This window comes from Saccopteryx bilineata, chromosome 1, assembly GCF_036850765.1.
Source record: "Saccopteryx bilineata isolate mSacBil1 chromosome 1, mSacBil1_pri_phased_curated, whole genome shotgun sequence".
In the NCBI taxonomy this organism is placed as follows: domain Eukaryota; kingdom Metazoa; phylum Chordata; class Mammalia; order Chiroptera; family Emballonuridae; genus Saccopteryx; species Saccopteryx bilineata.
In genome coordinates, this window is record NC_089490.1 from 165449182 (window position 1) to 165461384 (window position 12203).

The 12203-nt window shown below is 34.4% G+C and overlaps 1 protein-coding gene and 1 non-coding gene across 4 annotated transcripts in view; both read right to left on the reverse strand.

Moving 5' to 3' along the window:
• The window catches only part of GALNTL6 (polypeptide N-acetylgalactosaminyltransferase like 6), a 1198495-nt gene that overhangs the window by 836473 nt on the left and 349819 nt on the right, over nucleotides 1-12203 (reverse strand). The gene's annotated exons all lie outside the window — the stretch shown is intronic.
• TRNAG-ACC (transfer RNA glycine (anticodon ACC)) lies at nucleotides 9091-9166 on the reverse strand. Its single transcript has one exon. It is a non-coding gene; the product is annotated as a tRNA-Gly (tRNA).

Below are 12203 nucleotides of genomic sequence, written 5' to 3' on the forward strand. Positions count from 1 at the left end.
ATTTGATACAGTGTTAACCTGGATACATCTAAAGAAAAGAGAACTCAAATATCAAGCATTAATTTAATGCCTATGATGCATTTGTCAGACAATTCTCAAAGAACTATTACCTTTAATCCTCAGAACAATATTGTAAGTTAAGTCCCACTTTTCTCATTAATAGGCGAAGAAACCAAGGCTCAGAGCCAAATGCCACAAAGCTAATAAGTCACAGTGCCAGGTTTAGCTTTTTTGCTTCAAAACTTATTCACTTCATATTACACCAACTAATATCTCAATAGAAATCAATTTTTAAAAATTCAGCATCAAGTCTTTTTAGCACTAATGTAGTAATTTATATAATTTAACTACATACTTATGATGATTTCAAAGTGTACTCTAAAGATCTCCCAAGTGAATTATGAGTCATATGATAAAATACAAACAATTTCTTTATAATTATTATATAGCTTACATTGCGAGTATGAGAGTATGTATGTATGTGTGTGTGTGCATACTTTACCGTTAGTCCTGAGTATTATGTAAATATAAAAATATATATGTTTAGTTGAGAATATAAAATTACTACTCAGTGGAACTAAGTGAATAGTAAGCAAATGTGTCATTCAACTGAAAAAGAGAAGTAAATGTTCTCATCTGTTTAAATCAGGGGTCGAGAACCTATGGCTTGTGAGCCAGTTGTGGCTCTTTTGATGGCTGCATCTGGCTCGCAGACAAATCTTTAATAAAAAAAAATGTTAAAATATAAAACATTCTCATGTATTACAATCCATTCATTTCCTACCGCTCATGTTCATGGTTGCGGGTGGCTGGAGCCAATCACAGCTGTCTTCCGGGACAACACCAAATTTTTATTGGGTAATGCGTAATGTACACGGGTCATTGTATGGCTCTTATGGAATTACATTTTAAAGTATGTGACGTTCATGGCTCTTTCAGCCAAAAAAGATCCCGACCCCTGGTTTAAATAATGTGCTGCTTGTATACAAGCATAGACATAGAACAGCTGTCCATTTGGGGTATGGAAACATTTTGTAAGAAAAACTAGACACATTTTTATAATGTTCCTTGTAAAGGACTTTAACAAGTAGTTAGTAATTTAACACAAATCATTTCTTCTATCTAAAGGTGGTACCAATTCTTTCTGTAAGGAAAATTCTAAAGATGTTCCAACATGAATTTCTATCATTTATCATTAATCAATTACTTTATATCTGTTACAAATCACTTCAATGACTAAATTTTTATTACATTTTTATTTCAAAGTCATATTTGTCTAATAATTTTTAAAGAAATACATACTTATTCCCTATTAGACAAAAGCAAATTACTCAGCCCACATATGTATCATGAGTATCAGTATTTATTAGCTTTTTATAGCCTGAATACTTCCCTCCTTTGCCCTAGGAATTATTCCCAAACAAAAGTGGTGAGAAATAGAAATTGCATTCCAACTTGGCTAGTCTAGACAATATGTAGATTCTAGAAGTTGCTTAATAACAGCTTTTAGTATTTCACCCAGGAAATAAAATAGCACACTAACAAGTCAACAGGAATGTGTATGAAAAAATACATAAGAAAATTTATGATTAATAAGCCCTGTAGAGAGTATTGTCAGGTACAGATAGCATAAGGAAGAAAAAATTCAACAGGATTTTCCAATAACAAAAATGACTACATTATTTTATCTGCTCTTTTTATATTTTTAAGTTCTTATTTTTCAAATATTCCATCTACCAACTTAATTGGTTATGAATATTATTTTTATTTTTCCAACAAATACACTGAGGATGCTCTGTATAACCTTTTTAGTTTGTTGCATGCTAATATTAAGTCCTTTAAGAATTTCACAGCTGCTACTTTAAAACAAAATCAATTTATTATTTATCATATTGATCTTTATATCATCTGTAATTATTCAGCTATATTGAATTTTATCTCATCCAAAGTATTTTTATTTTAAACAGTATGTCTGAGAGAAACAGAGAAACAAAGTGAGACAAGAGAAGAGCACTAACGTCAAAAAGGTACTATATAGTACAAGAATATGGTTAAACAGAAAATTGGAAGACAGAAAACGTAAGCAAGATGTAGAAAACAAGAAAATACTTATTTACTATCTGCAACCACTGAAAAAAAAATACTTTAAAAAGTGTTTTTGAACTGCTCAAAACCTTCAGTAAGTCTTTATTGCAAATAGCATAGGGCCAAAATTCTTAGCAGTATGGTAATGTCTTCTACACCTGGACACAAATTCATCCTTAGAATCATCACCCCATGGTCCTGTCGAAATGGAAGACTTATAATCTAAACATAACCTTCACTTTTTAAAATTTTAACTCATCACTAATTCTGTTCCTTCTACCTCTCCTTTTCCTTATCTCCACCTCAGAATCACACCAATACCTATATGCTTCTTCAAATGCTAACATCTCTATGTAAGCATCTAGTGTTTAATTTTGATTCTTTTTCTATTACTTTGCAAATCAATGACAGTTTGCACTCACTCAGGGTGTAGGCGTCTTCTGGTATTGGACGCTCTATATCTGTGTGTGTCTTTCTCCAGGTATGTTTCCTAAACTCTGTTCTTGAAATGAGCTCTCCTAAGTGCAGGCTAGGAGATCCACGGTGGTTAGAAAACTTAAGTGTCTTAAAGTTATGAAATATGTCTCTATGAACTCCTTCAAATAAAATGTGAAGTAGTAATGCTTTGAATAATTATTCCTTCTTTTCTTTCACTATTTATTAAGTTGGTAGTACTATCCCATCAATAAAATCATTTCCTTATTTTCTGTCATGAATACAGAAGATACATACCATTCTGTGTTTTCATACTAACTACTTATGGAAAGTGAAGGGAGGACAAAGGATATAGTACAGAGAAGCTAGAATCATGCAATGCATTTCAAAGATTTTCACAACTTCTAAAACAACAACCAAAAAAAAAAAAGTATTTACTTCATTAAGACTGGTCCATTACAGTATCTGACACCAATTCATAAACTGTTCAACCAAGAAAATTGGTTTAAACACTTATTATTTACTTTTCACCGAACATTTTTGTCAAAAAACTGCACAATAAGTTCTGATTATTCTAATACCAAATACGTTTTGAATCTGTCTAATCTTTATCCCCACTGCTGTGATCAGAGTGCAAGCTAGCATTCTCTCTGAATGGATGACTACAGACACTCTTAACCAGTCTCTCCATTGTCATTCCTAAAAGCGTTTAATCCACCATATATATATATATATATATATATATATATATATATATGATCAGCTAGAGTAATCTTTAAAGAAAAAAACTGATCATGTTACTTCCCTGCTAAAAACCCTTAAATTACTTACACTTGAAATAAAATTCCAACACAAGGCCTTGCCCATCTTTCCTCACAGTCAGCTTTGCACCTTGTTGACTGTGCTCTGGACACACAGTGTGTTTGCAGTGACCAGTGTAAATCAAGATTTCCTTTCAGGCCCTGGCTGGTTGGCTCAGTTGATAACAGTGTTGGCCCAGCATGCAGACATCCTGGGTTTAGTCCAAGTCAGGGCACACATGAGAAGCGACCTCTGCTTCTCTTTCCCTTCATCTGCCCCTTCTCTATCTTTTCCCCTCCTTCAGCCAATGGCTCAGTTGGTCTGAGCATTGGCCTCAGGCACTGAAGATGGCTTGGTTGATTTGAACATTCACCCCAGACAGGGGTTGCCGGCTGGATCCAGGTTGGGGCACATGAAGAAGTCTGTTTCTCTACCTCCCCTCCTCTCACTTAAAAAAAAAAGTTGATTTTTTTTTCATATTGCTCCTCCTATTTCATATACATAACATGACTTTTAACAGAAGAAAATTCTCACTAATATCTAAAGTTTATACATAAAATTCTGTATGCTAAATTGTTATCCTCAAAAAGTATTTTAAAATAAAGCTTTCACATTCTATGTGTTGGTATATGATATATAATCATGTTATGATATACAATGATACTGTTTAATATACTTTAAAAATATCCAAAAAATTACAGATAATGAAAAAGGAAGATAATTACAAAGCACAACTAAGTTTTCTATTGTGGTACTAATAATATGTCCCTCTTATGTTTTATCCTGTGATAAAATCTTTATGATCAGTGTGAAAGATAAAGAGTCATCCTCACTACCTTGACCATTGCCATCATAATCATCACCATCATCAAGACTATCTCATTGTTGACAACACCCATGGATAGTCAGACCCCAAGGGTCCTTAGGTCAATCAATACATAAAGGGAACTGCTAAATGACTTAAAGAAACTTTATAGAAAGATCATTGTGGCATTTGAAACTTTGGGCTCTATATGTCTGCAAATGATACCTGGAATTTTTCATGGATTTCACCAAATTAAAAATAAAATACAGAGGCTTAAAACTAATTAAAATTGGCTCGCATATACCAGATACTTTCCAGATGATGGCTAATAGATTTCTCATCTAATGTGAAAAAAGTATATTGCAGAAAGTAGAATGTGATTTTTACTGGAAAAACACTAATAAAACACTAAATCATTGGATTTGGTCTAAAAATATTTCTTGTTTATTTCATATATGTTATGATAGCAATTAGAAAAACTTAAAAAGAAATGTAATCATTGCTCCATTTAAAGGTGATGTATTGTATTACAAATAGATTGTTATTTACATACTTGGTAATACTTTCATCACTGAATTAAATCCTTTATATTTTACATGTATTTTACAGTGATTTATCAAAATGATTCCTTTACTAAGGTAAGGAATAAATCTTAAGGAATTTTGTTTTCATAAGAATTCTTTTGGCTGAGATGTGCTATACATGACAATATTCTTGAGAATAGTTATATCATCTATACTGTTTCTTGTGCCTTTGGACACTCAGAAGTCATATGGTCTTGGTTAAGTCATGCTCAATATCGTAAAAACTAATGAGCCTGTCTCTAAAAGTAGTGATCCTTCATCAAGTCTGCATATAGAATCACAAGATTTTTTTTATTACTATTAATATTTTACAATACCACTGCATTACTTTCAAATTCTGATTTCATATATCTGGAGTGTGGCAGGCACTGGAAGTTCTTTAAAGTTTCTCAAGTCACATGAAGTCAGGTAATATTTAGCTAGAGTTGAGAACAAGTGAAGGTTAAATTTAGAACCAGGAAAACTATAGTGCTATGAGATGAAATATATTTCCTCAAACACAAATTATTTTTTGGTTGGCTCCATGTATGGACCCAGAGTACTGATTCCTACATCAATACTTTTTTCACAATGGTGTGTTGCTTTCTAAAATATTGTTGAAATAAGCATGGAAACCAATGTAATACATTTATACTTCTTTTTTTTTTAATTTTATTTTTTTAATGGGGTGACATCAATAAATCAGGATACATATATTCAAAGATAACAAGTCCAGGTTATCTTGTCGTTCAATTATGTTGCATACCCATCACCCAAAGTCAGATTGTCCTCTGTCACCTTCTATCTTGTTTTCTTTGTGCCCCTCCCCCTTTCCCTCTACCATTCCCCCCTTCCCCCATAACCACCACACTCTTATCAATGTCTCTTAGTTTCACTTTTATGTCCCACCTACGTATGGAATAATGCAGTTCCTGTTCTTTTCTGATTTACTTATTTCGCTTCATATCATGTTATCAAGATCCCACCATTTTGCTGTAAATGTTCCGATGTCATCATTTCTTATGGCTGAGTAGTATTCCATAGTGTATATGTGCCACATCTTCTTTATCCAGTCATCTATTGACGGGCTTTTTGGTTGTTTCCATGTCCTGGCCACTGTGAACAATGCTGCAATAAACATGGGGCTGCATGTGTCTTTACGTATCAATGTTTCTGAGTTTTTGGGGTATATACCCAGTAGAGGGATTGCTGGGTCATAAGGTAGTTCTATTTTCAGTTTTTTGAGAAACCACCATACCTTCTTCCATAATGGTTGTACTACTTTACATTCCCACCAACAGTGTATGAGGGTTCCTTTTTCTCCACAGCCTCTCCAACATTTGCTATTACCTGTCTTGCTAATAATAGCTAATTGAACAGGTGTGGGGTGGTATCTCATTGCCGTTTTGATTTGCATTTCTCTAATAGCTAAAGAAGATGAGCATCTTTTCATATATCTGTTGGCCATTTGTATTTCTTCCTGGGAGAAGTGTCTGTTCATATCCTCTTCCCATTTTTTTATTGGATTGTTTGTTTGTTTGTTGTTGAGTTTTATGAGTTCTTTGTATATTTTGGATATTAGGCCAAAATATGAGCTAATATTCTGAGCTGTTGTTTGAAAATATCATTTCCCATTTAGTTGGCTTTCTGTTTATTTTGCTATCAGTTTCTCTTGCTGAGCAAAAACTTCTTAGTCTGATGTAGTCCCATTCATTAATTTTTTATTTACTTCTCTTGCCTGCGGAGTCAAATTCATAAAATGCTCTTTAAAACCCAGGTCCATGAGTTGAGTACCTATGTCTTCTTCTATGTACTTTATTGTTTCAGGTCTTATGTTTAGATCTTTGATGCATTTTGAGTTAATTTTTGTACAGGGGGACAAACTGTAGTCCAGCTTCATTCTTTTGCATGTGGCTTTCCAGTTTTCCCAGCACCATTTATTGAAGAGGCTTTCTTTTCTCCACTGTGTGTTGTTGGCCCCTTTATCAAAAATTATTTGACTATATATATGTGGTTTTATTTCTGGACTTTCTATTCTGTTCCATTGGTCTGAGTGTCTATTTTTCTGCCAATACCATGCTGTTTTGATTGTCATGGCCCTATAATAGAGTTTGAAGTCAGGTATTGTAATGCCCCCAGCTTCATTCTTTTTCTTTAGGATTGCTTTGGCTATTCGGGGTTTTTTATACTTCCATATAAATCTGATGATTTTTTGCTCTATTTCTTTAAAAAACGTCATTGGAAGTTTGATGGGAATTGCATTAAATTTGTATATTGCTTTGGGTAATATAGCCATCTTGAATATATTTATTTTTCCTAGCCAAGAACAAGGTATATTCTTCCATCTCATTATATCTTTTTCGATTTCCCTTAACAATGGTTTATAGTTTTCATTATATAAGTCCTTTACATTCTTTGTTATGTTTATTCCTAAGTATTTTTTTTGTTGTTGTTGCAATCGTGAAGGGGATTATTCTTTTGAGTTCGTTCTCAATTGTTTCATTGTTGGCATATAGAAAGGCTATTGAATTCTGTATGTTAATTTTGTATCCTGCGACCTTACTGTATTGGCTTATTGATTCTAGTAGTCTTTTTGTGGATTCTTTGGGGTTTTCGATGTATAGGATCATATCATCTGCAAAAAGTGATACCTTTACTTCTTCTTTTCCGATATGGATGCCTTTTATTTCTTTGTCTTGTCTGATTGCTCTGGCTAGAACCTCTAGTACCACATTAAATAAGAGTGGAGAGAGTGGACAACCCTTTCTTGTTCCTGATTTAAGGGGGAAAGCCTTCAGTTTAGTGTCATTTAATATGATGTTAGCTGATGGTTTATCATATATGGCCTTTATCATGTTGAGATATTTTCCTTCTATATCCATTTTGTTGAGAGTCTTAAACATAAAATTGTGTTGTATTTTATCAAAAGCCTTTTCTGCGTCTATTGATAAGATCATGTGGTTTTTGTTCTTTGTTTTGTTGATATGGTGTATTATGTTAACCGTTTTACGTATGTTGAACCATCCTTGAGATTCTGGGATGAATCCCACTTGATCATGATGTATTATTTTTTTAATATGTTGTTGTATTCGATTTGCTAGTATTTTGTTTAGTATTTTAGCATCTGTATTCATTAAAGATATTGGTCTGTAGTTTTCTTTTTTTGTGCCATCCTTGCCTGGTTTTGGTATGAGGGTTATGTTGGCCTCATAAAATGTGTTCGGAAGTATTGCTTCTTCTTCAATTTTTTGGAAGACTTTGAGTAGAATAGGAACCAAGTCTTCTTTGAATGTTTGATAAAATTCGCTGGTATAGCCGTCAGGGCCTAAACTTTTATTTTTGGGGAGTTTTTAATGGTTTTTCTATTTCTTCTCTACTGATAGGTCTGTTTAGGCTTTCTGCTTCTTCTTGACTCAGTCAGGAAGGTTGTATTGTTCTAGGAATTTATCCATTTCTTCTAGGTTGTTGAATTTAGTGGCATAAAGTTTTTCATAGTATTCTACAATAATTCTTTGTATATCTACGGTGTCCGTGGTGATTTCTCCTCTTTCATTTTGGATTTTGTTTATATGAGTTCTTTTTCTTTTTTCCTTGGTAAGTCTTGCCAAGGGTTTGTCAATTTTGTTGATCTTTTCAAAGAACCAGCTCCTTGTTCTATTAATTTTTTCTATAGTTTTTCTGTTCTCTAATTCATTTATTTCTGCTCTGATTTTTATTATCTCCTTTCTTCGGCTGGTTTTGGGTTGTCTTTGTTCTTCTTTTTCTAGTTACTTAAGGTGGGAAGTTAAGTGGTTCACTTGGGCTCTCTCTTGTTTGTTCATATATGCCTGAAGTGATATGAACTTCCCTCTTATCACTACTTTTGCTGCATCTCATAGATTCTGATATGTCGTATTGTCATTTTCATTAGTCTGTATATATCTTTTGATCTCTGCACTTATTTCTTCTTTGACCCATTCATTTTTTAAAAGTATGTTGTTTAGTTTCCACATTTTTGTGGGATTTTTTTCCTCTTTTTTGCAGTTGAATTCTAGTTTCAAGGCTTTATTTATTTATTTTTTTTGGTTTTTTTTTTTTTTTTTTTTTTTTTTTTTTCATTTTTCTGAAGCTGGAAATGGGGAGAGACAGTCAGACAGACTCCCGCATGCGCCCGACCGGGATCCACCCGGCACGCCCACCAGGGGCGACGCTCTGCCCACCAGGGGGCGATGCTCTACCCATCCTGGGCGTCGCCATGTTGCGACCAGAGCCACTCTAGTGCCTGAGGTAGAGGCCACAGAGCCATCCCCAGCGCCCGGGCCATCTTTGCTCCAATGGAGCCTTGGCTGCGGGAGGGGAAGAGAGAGACAGAGAGGAAAGCGCGGCGGAGGGGTGGAGAAGCAAATGGGCGCTTCTCCTGTGTGCCCTAGCTGGGAATCGAACCCGGGTCCTCCGCACGGTAGGCCGACGCTCTACCGCTGAGCCAACCGGCCAGGGCCAGGGCTTTATGATCAGAAAATATGCTTAGCAGAACTTCAATTTTTCTGAATTTGCTGATGTTGTTTTTGTGGCCCAACATAAGGTCAATTCTTGAGAATGATCCATGTACACTGGAGAAAAATGTATACTCAGTCACTTTGGGATGAAATGTCCTGTAGATGTCTATCATATCCAGGTGCTCTAGTGTTTTGTTTAAGGCCACTATGACTTTGTTGATTCTCTGTTTGGATGACCGATCTAGAGCCGTCAGCGGTGTATTGAGGTCTCCAAGTATGATTGTATTTTTGTCAGTTTTTGTTTTAAGATCAATAAGTAGCTGTCTTATATATTTTGGTGCTCCTTAGTTTGGTGCATATATATTAAGAATTGTTATGTCTTCTTGATTCAGTGTCCCCTTAGCCATTATGAAATGGCCATTTTTGTCTCTGAGTACTTTTCCTGTCTTGTAGTCAGCATTATCCGATATGAGTATTGCTACACCTGCTTTTTTTTGGATGTTATTTGCTTGGAGTATTGTTTTCCAGCCTTTCACTTTGAATTTGTTTTTATCCTTGTTACTTAAATGAGTTTCCTGTAGGCAGCATACAGTTGGATTTTCTTTTTTAATCCATTCTGCTACTCTGTGCCTTTTTATTGGTGAGTTTAATCCGTTTACATTTAGTGTAATTATTGATACTTGTGAGTTCCCTATTGCCATTTTATATCTTGCTTTCTGTTAGTTTTGTGTCTTGTTTGATCCTTCTCTTTCTTTTTTCTATCATTTGTTTTTATTTGGTTGTATTCCATACATCTTTCCTCTGTTGCTATCTCTTTTATCACATGTTTTCTGTGGTGGTTTTTTCAATGGTGGTTACCTTTGAGTAATGAAAAGGGTCCCTACCCTGTTCATTGTAGCGAACTATTTTGTGAGTACTTTTGCATTCATCGTCCTTTGCTACTGTTAATCTCCATCTTCTCCCCCCTTTCTTTTTGTTGTCGTCACAGTTTAAATTTGGTTTTATTGTGTTCTTCTTGGAGCTTTTACTTGTGGCTCTGTTTTTTTTTTTGTTCTTTGTATCTGATTGGAGAACACCCTTTAGTAATTCCTGGAGTGGGGGTTTTCTGATGATAAATTCCCTCATCTTTTCTGTATCTCTGAATGTTTTTATTTCTCCTTCATATTTGAAAGATAGCTTTGATGGGTATAGTATTCGTGGCTGAAAGTTCCTCTCTTTCAGGACTTTAAATATTGAGGTCCACTCTCTTCTAGCTTGTAGAGTTTCTGCTGAGAAATCTGATGATAATCTAATGGGCCTTCCTTTATATGTTGTATTCTTCTTTTCCCTGGCTGCCTTGAGAATTTTTTCTTTGCTGTTGTTTTGTGTCAATTTCATTATGATATGCCTTGGAGTAGGTTTGTTGGGGTTAAGAAAACTCGGAGTTCTGTTTGCTTCTTGAACTTGAGGCTTTAGTTCTTTTCACAGGTTTGGGAAGTTCTCATCTATTATTTGTTTGAGTATGTTCTCCATTCCATTTTCTCTCTCTTCTCCCTCTGATATACCTATTATTCTTGTTATTCTTTTTGATGGAGTCAGATAATTCTTGTAGGGCTATCTCATTTTTTTTAAATTTTTGAGTCTCTTTCTTCTTCTCTCTGTTGTGCCTCAAGTTGCTTATCTTCTATTTCACTAATCCTCTCTTCTATCTGACCTGTTCTATTAGCTAAGCTTGTTACTTCGTTTTTCAGCTCGTGAATTGAGTTTTTCATCTCTGTTTGATTTGTTTTTATAGTTTCAATTTCCTTGGACATATATTCTTTGTGTTCATTGAGTTGTTTTCTGAGCTCCCTAATTTGCCTTTCTGTGTTTTCTTGTATATCTCTGAGTATTTTTAGGATTTCTATCTTGAATTCTCTGTCATTTAGCTCCAAGGTTTCCAATATATTAAATTTTTTCTCCATAGATTTTTCTTCATCTAGCTGTGTTACCTCTCTTTCTTTTGTATCCATGATATTTGATTTTCTCTTCCTTAATGGCATCTGAGGGTGGTTTTGTTGATATTATTAATGAGATTTAATAAAGAATAAAAAGTTAAAAAAAATAAAAAAATAAAAAATCGAGTTGTTTTTATAAAAAAAAATTAATAATGAAATAAAGAAAAATAAAATAAAAATTTAAAAAAAAGTTAATTATTCCTCCCCCTCCTTTTTTCCTCTCCTCTCCTCTCCCCTCTTTCTTGAGAAAATCTTGTGGTGAACTGTGAATTATAACAAACAATGCCTGTGATGGAGGGCCTGAATTGGGGAAAAGTAATAAAGGGGCAAAAAAAAAAGAAAAAATTGAAGAAAAAAAAAGGGGGCATGGACCCACAAAAAGCAAATAAGGAAAAAATTTGGGTCAAGAATAAAATGATTTGCTTTTAGGTGTTGGTTGTCTAAGAGTTATGATTAGAGGAATAAGAGGAAAACAGAAAAATGGGGGGACAAATTAAAAAATTACTATTGTATTTAGTGGAACAAGAACTAGATAAAATGGAGAGCCAGGGATGCGAGCACTGCTAGTGAGTTAAAAAGGTGAAGTAAAAACCCCCCAAAATGCCACAAACATACGTTTGAGTCCCAGATAAGATAATTTGTTTGTTATTGAGGTTTGAATGAGAGGAGATGTAAAGGAGAAAGGAAGAAACTAATATAGAGGGATAAAAGAAAGAGAGAGAGAGAAAAAAAGAGGGAACCACTAAAAGAAGAAAAAAGAAAGGAGAGAGAGAGAGAGAGTTAAGGGTTTTGGAGTGCAACCCTCATAGAGAGAAAGGAAGAGGAGAGAAAAGATAATGGGAGATGTAACACTTATGGGTAGTGTAGTTCAAGGAGAGGAGAGAGGAAGACTGGCAGAGAGTTAATCGGCCAAATTGGTGGAGGAAAAAAAGTATCAAGAATGAAGATAAGAGAAATAAACGAAGAAATATAATAAAATGGGATAGGTTATAAAGTCTGCAGATTATTCTTGATTTTGAGAGGTTATCTTCTTGCTTTTTCTTTTCTCTCCCTCTTCCTGGTC